The sequence below is a fragment of the Choloepus didactylus genome, chromosome 7 (assembly GCF_015220235.1).
Source record: "Choloepus didactylus isolate mChoDid1 chromosome 7, mChoDid1.pri, whole genome shotgun sequence".
NCBI classification, from domain to species: Eukaryota; Metazoa; Chordata; class Mammalia; order Pilosa; family Megalonychidae; genus Choloepus; species Choloepus didactylus.
The window spans coordinates 90,690,589-90,698,605 of NC_051313.1; positions in this window are offsets into that span (position 1 = coordinate 90,690,589).

Consider the following 8,017-nt stretch of genomic DNA (forward strand, 5'->3'; position numbering starts at 1 on the left):
AATGTATTCCCCAGACAGAGAAGAGGTTTGCTTACCGCTTACAATAAAAGTGTTGAATTCCCCAAACTCAGTATTCTTCAGCTTCAATGCAGACTCACTGCATGGGTAGCATCCAGCCTTCTCCCTCCCAATCATCCCCAGGGGACTTGGGTGGTATGATGAACTGATGCCAACACGAAGCTCATGCTTCTTGCTACGAGCAATAAAGTCCTTTGTCTCTGACCCAGAAGTCTTGAGTCTTCAGCCAGCATCCACAAAACAATAACATGCTAATTTATTAGCATGTAAGGGGGTTAAATCAAATCTCATATTCTGACAGTAGGTAGATAAAAAAGATTATAATCACTATTTTGCCAATCACTTTCCATTGCTTTGACTACTCAGTTATGGATGTACCTTAAGGAAAGGACCGTGAAAATATAATGATTTATTCAATGCCTTCTATTCCTCAGGAACTAGACTAAGCACTTTTCATTTATCATTTCATTTATTCCTCCCAGCACTCAAACAAGCATTTATTATTATCTCTATTTTATATTTGAGGAAGCTAAGTTTTACAGGGGTTAATAATCTTATACCAAACAATCTGTTAGTGGTGGAACAAGGTCCCAAATGTAAGTCTTCATGACTCTAAAACTACGCTTTTAAATTGTATCATGCCATATGTTTGGAAGAGGAAACCTGGAAAAGATATTGCACATTAACTGAGTCAATGTCCTATTCTGAGGTTTGATAAGTTTTAAGTACAGAAATAATTTTGCCAGCTTGGGTAATAACACCAAAAGAGTAAGAAGTTAAAGAATTTTCTATTTATAAAAAGGATTTGTTTTTGTTAATTGGCTTAAAACACACTTAAATATTGACTACACTCATGTCTAGTAGTAGTTTTGATGGAAATGGGAAGATTTTAGAAAATGCATGTAACTGGAAAATGCTGAGTAAAGCTTAAAAGTTCAATAATATTTAATAATTCAATTTTATTGAAAAATATTCACATACCATGCAGTCGTACAAAGTGTACAATTATATACAGTACCACCACATAGCTGTGCATCCATGACCAAAATTAATTTTTGAACATTTTCATTACCACACACACAAAAGTAATAAGAATAAAAATTAAAGTGAAAAAGAACACTGGGTGCTTTTTTTCTTTTTTTTTTTTTTGCCCCTGTTTTTCTACTTATACATCCATACACTGGACAAAGGGGAGTATGATCCACATGGCTTTCCCAGTCACATTGTCACCCCTCAAAAGCTACATTTTTATACGATCGTCTTCAAGAGTCAAGGGTTCTGGGTTGTAGTTTGATACTTTCAGGTATTTACTGCTAGCTATTCCAATTCATTAAAACCTAAAAAAGGTTATCAATATTGTGCATTAGAGTGCCCACCAGAGTGACCTCTCCGTTCTTTTTGGAATCTCTCAGCCACTGAAACTTATTTCATTTCCTTTCATATCCCCCTTTTCGTCAAGAAGATGTTCTCCATCCCACAATACCAGGTTTAGATTCCTCCCCAGGAGTCATATTCCACGTTGACAGGAGTATTTACACCCCTGGGTGTCAGATCCCACATAGTGGGGAGGGCAGTGACTTCATCTGCCAAGTTGGCTTAGCTAGAGACAGAGGGTCACATCTAAGCAACAAAAAGGCATTCAGGGGGAGACACTTAGACACAATTACAAGCAGGCCCAGCCTCTCCTTTGCAGCAACAGTCTTCCCAAGGGCAAGCCCCATGACTGAGGGCTCAGCCTATCAAACCACCAGTCCCCAATATCTGTGCGCACATCAGCAACCATCGAAGTAGGGAAGCCCAACACCCCTGCATTCTCCCCCAGCAATGTTCACATTAGTGGTAGCATGTAGTATTTCTCTTTTTGCAGCTGGCTTATTTCACTCAGCATTATGTCTTCAAGGTTCACCCAAGTTGTCATATGTTTCACTACATTGTTCCTTCTTACTGCTGCATAGTATTCTGTTGTGTGTATATGTCATATTTTATTTATTCACTCATCTGTTGAAGGACATTTGAGTTGTTTCTGTCTCTTGGCAATTGTGAATAATGCTGCTATGAACATTGGCATGCAGATATCTGTTCGTGTCACTGTTTTCAGATCTTCCAGGTATATACTGAGAAGTGCAATCGATGGATCAAAGGGTAACTCTATATCTAGTTTTCTAAGGAACTGCCAGACTGACTTCCAGAGTGGCTGAACCATTATACAGTCCCACCAACAGTGAATAAGAGTTCCAATTTCTCCACTTCCTCACCAGCATTTGTGGTTTGCTGTTTGTTTAATGGCAGCCATTCTAATTGGTGTGAGATGGTATCTTGTTGTAGTCTTAATTTGCATCTCTCTAACAGCTAGTGAAGCTGACCATTTTTTCATGTGTTTCTTGGCCATTTGTATTTCCCCTTCAGAGAACTGTCTCTTCATATCTTTTGCCCATTTTATAATTGAGCTGTCTGTACTATTGTCATTGAGTTGTAGGATTTCTTTATATATGCAAGGTATCAGTCTTTTGTCAGATACATGGTTTCCAAAAATTTTCCCCATTAAATTGGCTGCCTCTTCACCTTTTTGACAAATTCCTTTGAGGTACAGAAACTTCTAAGCTTGAGGAGTTTCCATTTATCTATTTTTTCCTTTGTTGCTTGTGCTTTGGGCCTAAGGTCTGGGAAGTGACCTCCTGATAAAAGGTCTTGAAGATGTCTCCTTACATTATCTTCTAGGAGTTTTATGTTACTGTCTTTTATATTGAGGTCTTTGATCCACTTTGAGTTAATTTTTGTGTAGGGTGAGAGGTAGGGGTCCTCTTCCATTCTTTTGGATATGGATGTCTAACTCTCCCAGCCCCATTTGTTGAAAAGACAGTTACGTCCCAGTTAAGTGGCTTTGGGGGACTTATCAAAGATCAGTCGGCTGTAGATTTGGGGGTCTATCTCCGAATTCTCAATTCTATTCCACTGATTGATATATCTGTCTTTGTGCCAGTACCATGATGTTTTGACTACTGTGACTTTATAGTAAGCGTCAAAGTCAAGGAGTGTAAATCCTCCCACTTCATTTTTCTTTTTTAGAGTGTTTTGAACAATACAAGGCATCTTCCCTTTCCAAATAAATTTGATAACTAGTTTTTCCAAGTCTGCAAAGTAGGTTGTTGGAATTTTGATTGGGATTGCATTGAATCTGTGGAGGAATTTGGGTAGAATTGACATCTTAATGACATTTAGCCTTCCTATCCATGAACATGGAATATTTTTCCAACTTTTAAGGTCCCTTTCTATTTTTTTTTTTTTTTTTTTAGAGTTATGTAGTTTTCTTTGTATAGGTCTTTTACATCTTTGGTTAAGTTTACTTCTAGATAGTTCATTTTTTTAGTTCTTATTGAAAATGGTATCTTTTTCTTGAGTGTCTCTTCACTTCTTTCATTTCTAGCATATAGAAACATTACTGATTTCCGTTCATTAATCTTGTATCCTGCTACTTTGCAAAATTTGTTTATTAGCTCTAGTAGCTGTATCATTCATTTCTCGGGGTTTTCCAGACATAAGATCATATCATCTGCAAATAATGACAGTTTTACTTCTTCCTTTCCAATTTGAATGCCTTTTATTTCTTTGTCTTGCCAGATTGCTCTGGCTAGTACTTCTAGCACAATGCTGAGTAACAGTGATGATAGTGGGCATCCTATTCTCATTCCTGATCTTAGAGGGAAGGCTTTCAGCCTCTCACCATTGAGTACAATGCTGGCTGTGGGTTTTTCATATATGCTTTTTATCATGTTGAGGAAGTTTCCTTCAATTCCTACCTTTTGAAGTGTGTTTATCAAAAAGGATGTCAGATTTTGTTGAATGCTTTTTCAGCATCTATTGAGATGATCATTTGATTTTTCTCTTGATTTGTTAATGTGTTGTATTACATTGATTGATTTTCTTATGTTGAACCATCTTTGAATGCCTGGAATGAACCCCACTTGGTCATGGTCTATGATTTTTTTAATGTGTCTTTGGATTTGATTTGCAAGTATTTTGTTGAGAATTTTTGCATCTATATTCATTAGGGAGATTGGCCTATAGTTTTCCTCTTCTTGTGGCATCTTTGCCTGGTTTTGGTATTAGATTGATGTTAGCTTCATAAAATGTGTTTGGTAGTGTTCCATTTTCTTCAATGTTTTGAAACAGTTTAAGTAAGATTGGTGTCAGTTCTTTTTGGAAAGTTTGGTACAATTCCCCTGAGAAGCCATCCGGCCCTGGGCATTCATTTGTGGGAAGTTTTTTGATGACTGATCGGTTCTCATTGGTTAGTTGAGGTCTTCTGTTTCTTCTCTGGTCAGTCTAGGTTGTTCATATGTTTCCAGGAAATTGTCCATTTCCTCTACATTATCCAATTTGTTGGCATACAGCTGTTTATAGTATCCTCTTATAATTTTTTAAATTTCTTTGTGATCTGCAGTAATGTCACCTTTCTCATTCATTATTTTGTTTATATGGGTCTTCTCTCTTTTTGATTTTGTCAGTCTAGCTAGGGGCTTGCCAATCTTGTTGATCTTCTCAAAGCACCAACTCTTGGTGTTATTTATTCTCTCTATTGTTTTTTTGTTGTTGTTGTTCTCTATATCATTATTTCTGCTTTAATCCTTCTTATTTCTTTCCTTCTACTTGGTTTATGATTAGTTAGCTGTTCATTTTCTAGCTTCTTCAGTTGCTCCATTAGTTCTGTGATTTTAGCTCTTTCTTCCTATTTGATGTATGCGTTTAGTGTTATAAAATTCCCCCTCAGTACCGCTTTTGCTGCATCCCATAGGTTTTAATATGTTGTGTTCTCATTTTCATTCGTTTCTATATATTTACCAATTTCCCTTGCTATTTCTTCTTCTTTTTTTTTTTTACTTGAGAGTGTAGCTTTTACTTTTTATTTTAATTTTTTTTAATCATCATTTTATTGAGATATATTCACATACCACGCAGTCATACAAAACAAATCGTAGTTTCGATTGTTTACACTACCATTACATAGTTGTACATTCATCACCTAAATCAATCCCTGACACCTTCATTAGCACACACACAAGAATAACAAGAATAATAATTAGAGTGAAAAAGAGCAATTGAAGTAAAAAAGAACACTGGGTACCTTTGTCTGTTTGTTTCCTTCCCCTACTTTTCTACACATCCATCCATAAACTAGACAAAGTGGAGTGTGGTCCTTATGGCTTTCCCAATCCCATTGTCACCCCTCATAAGCTACATTTTTATACAACTGTCTTCGAGATTCATGGGTTCTGGGTTGTAGTTTGATAGTTTCAGGTATCCACCACCAGCTACCCCAATTCTTTACAACCTAAAAAGGGTTGTCTAAAGTGTGCATAAGAGTGCCCACCAGAGTGACCTCTCGGCTCCTTTTGGAATCTCTCTGCCACTGAAGCTTATTTCATTTCCTTTCACATCCCCCTTTTGGTCAAGAAGATGTTCTCCGTCCCACGATGCCAGGTCTACATTCCTCCCCGGGAGTCATATTCCACGTTGCCAGGGAGATTCACTCCCCTGGGTGTCTGATCCCACGTAGGGGGGAGGGCAGTGATTTCACCTTTCAAGTTGGCTTAGCCAGAGAGAGAGGGCCACATCTGAGCAACAAAGAGGCATTCGGGAGGAGGCTCTTAGGCACAACCATAGGGAGGCCTAGCCTCTCCTTTGCAGCAACCGTCTTCCCAAGGGTAAAACTTATGGTAGAGGGCTCAACCCATCAAACCACCAGTCCCCTATGTCTGTGGTCATGTTAGCAACCATGGAGGTGGGGTAGGCGAATACCCCTGCATTCTCCACAGGCTCCTCAAGGGGGCACTACATCTTTTTTTTTTTCCTTGTTTTTCTTTTTTTTTTTTTTTTTTTTTAACTTTCCCTTCTTTTTTAAATCAACTATATGGAAAAAAAAAGTTAAAAAGAAAACAAACATACAATAAAAGAACATTTCAAAGAGACCATAACAAGGGAGTAAGAAAAAGACAACTAACCTAAGGTAACTGCTTAACTTCCAACATGTTCCTACTTTACCGCAAGAAAGTTACATAATATAGCAACATTTCTGTGAACTTGTTCCTACTATATCCGTCAGAAATTAACAGACCATAGTCATTTCTGGGCATCCCCAGAACGTTAAATAGCTTATCTGTTCTTCTTGGATTATTGTTCCCCCTTCCTTAATTGCTCTCTACTGCTAGTTCCCCTACATTCTACATTATAAACCATTTGTTTTACATTTTTCAAAGTTCACATTAGTGGTAGCATATAATATTTCTCTTTTTGTGCCTGGCTTATTTCGCTCAGCATTATGTCTTCAAGGTTCATCCATGTTGTCATACGTTTCACGAGATCGTTCCTTCTTACTGCCGCGTAGTATTCCATCGTGTGTATATACCACATTTTATTTATCCACTCATCTGTTGAAGGACATTTGGGTTGTTTCCATCTCTTCGCAATTGTGAATAATGCTGCTATGAACATTGGCGTGCAGATATCTGTTCATGTCACTGCTTTCCGATCTTCCGGGTATATACCGAGAAGTGCAATCGCTGAATCGAATGGTAGCTCTATATCTAGTTTTCTAAGGAACTGCCAGACTGACTTCCAGAGTGGCTGAACCATTATACAGTCCCACCAACAGTGAATAAGAGTTCCAATTTCTCCACATCCCCTCCAGCATTTGTAGTTTCCTGTTTGTTTAATGGCAGCCATTCTAACCGGTGTTAGATGGTATCTCATTGTGGTCTTAATTTGCATCTCTCTAATAGCTAGTGAAGCTGAACATTTTTTCATGTGTTTCTTGGCCATTTGTATTTCCTCTTCAGAGAACTGTCTTTTCATATCTTTTGCCCATTTTATAATTGGGCTTTCTGTACTATTGTCATTGAGTTGTAGGATTTCTTTGTATATGCAAGATATCAGTCTTTTGTCAGATACATGGTTTCCAAAAATTTTTTCCCATTGAGTTGGCTGCCTCTTTACCTTTTTGAGAAATTCCTTTGAGGTGCAGAAACTTCTAAGCTTGAAGAGTTCCCATTTATCTATTTTCTCTTTTGTTGCTTGTGCTTTGGGTGTAAAGTCTAGGAAGTGGCCGCCTAATACAAGGTCTTGAAGATGTTTTCCTACATTATCTTCTAGGAGTTTTATGGTACTTTCTTTTATATTGAGATCTTTGGTCCATTTTGAGTTAATTTTTGTGTAGGGGGTGAGGTAGGGGTCCTCTTTCATTCTTTTGGATATGGATATCCAACTCTCCCAGCCCCATTTGTTGAAAAGACCATTATGGCTCAGTTCGGTGACTTTGGGGGCCTTATCAAAGATCAGTCGGCCATAGATCTGAGGGTCTATCTCTGAATTCTCAATTCGATTCCATTGATCTATATGTCTATCTTTGTGCCAGTACCATGCTGTTTTGGCAACTGTGGCTTTATAATAAGCTTCAAAGTCAGGGAGTGTAAGTCCTCCCACTTCGTTTTTCTTTTTTAGAGTGTCTTTAGCAATTCGAGGCATCTTCCCTTTCCAAATAAATTTGATAACTAGCTTTTCCAAGTCTGCAAAGTAGGTTGTTGGAATTTTGATTGGGATTGCATTGAATCTGTAGATGAGTTTGGGTAGAATTGACATCTTAATGACATTTAGTCTTCCTATCCATGAACATGGAATATTTTTCCATCTTTTAAGGTCCCCTTCTATTTCTTTTAGTAGAGTTATGTAGTTTTCTTTGTAGAGGTCTTTTACATCTTTGGTTAAGTTGATTCCTAGGTACTTGATTTTTTAAGTTGCTATTGAAAATGGTATCTTTTTCTTGAGTGTTTCTTCAGTTTGTTCATTTCTAGCATATAGAAACATTACTGACTTATGTGCATTAACCTTGTATCCCGCTACTTTGCTAAATTTGTTTATTATCTCTAGTAGCTGTATCGTCGAATTCTCAGGGTTTTCTAGATATAAGATCATATCATCTGCAAACAATGACAGTTTTACTTCTTCT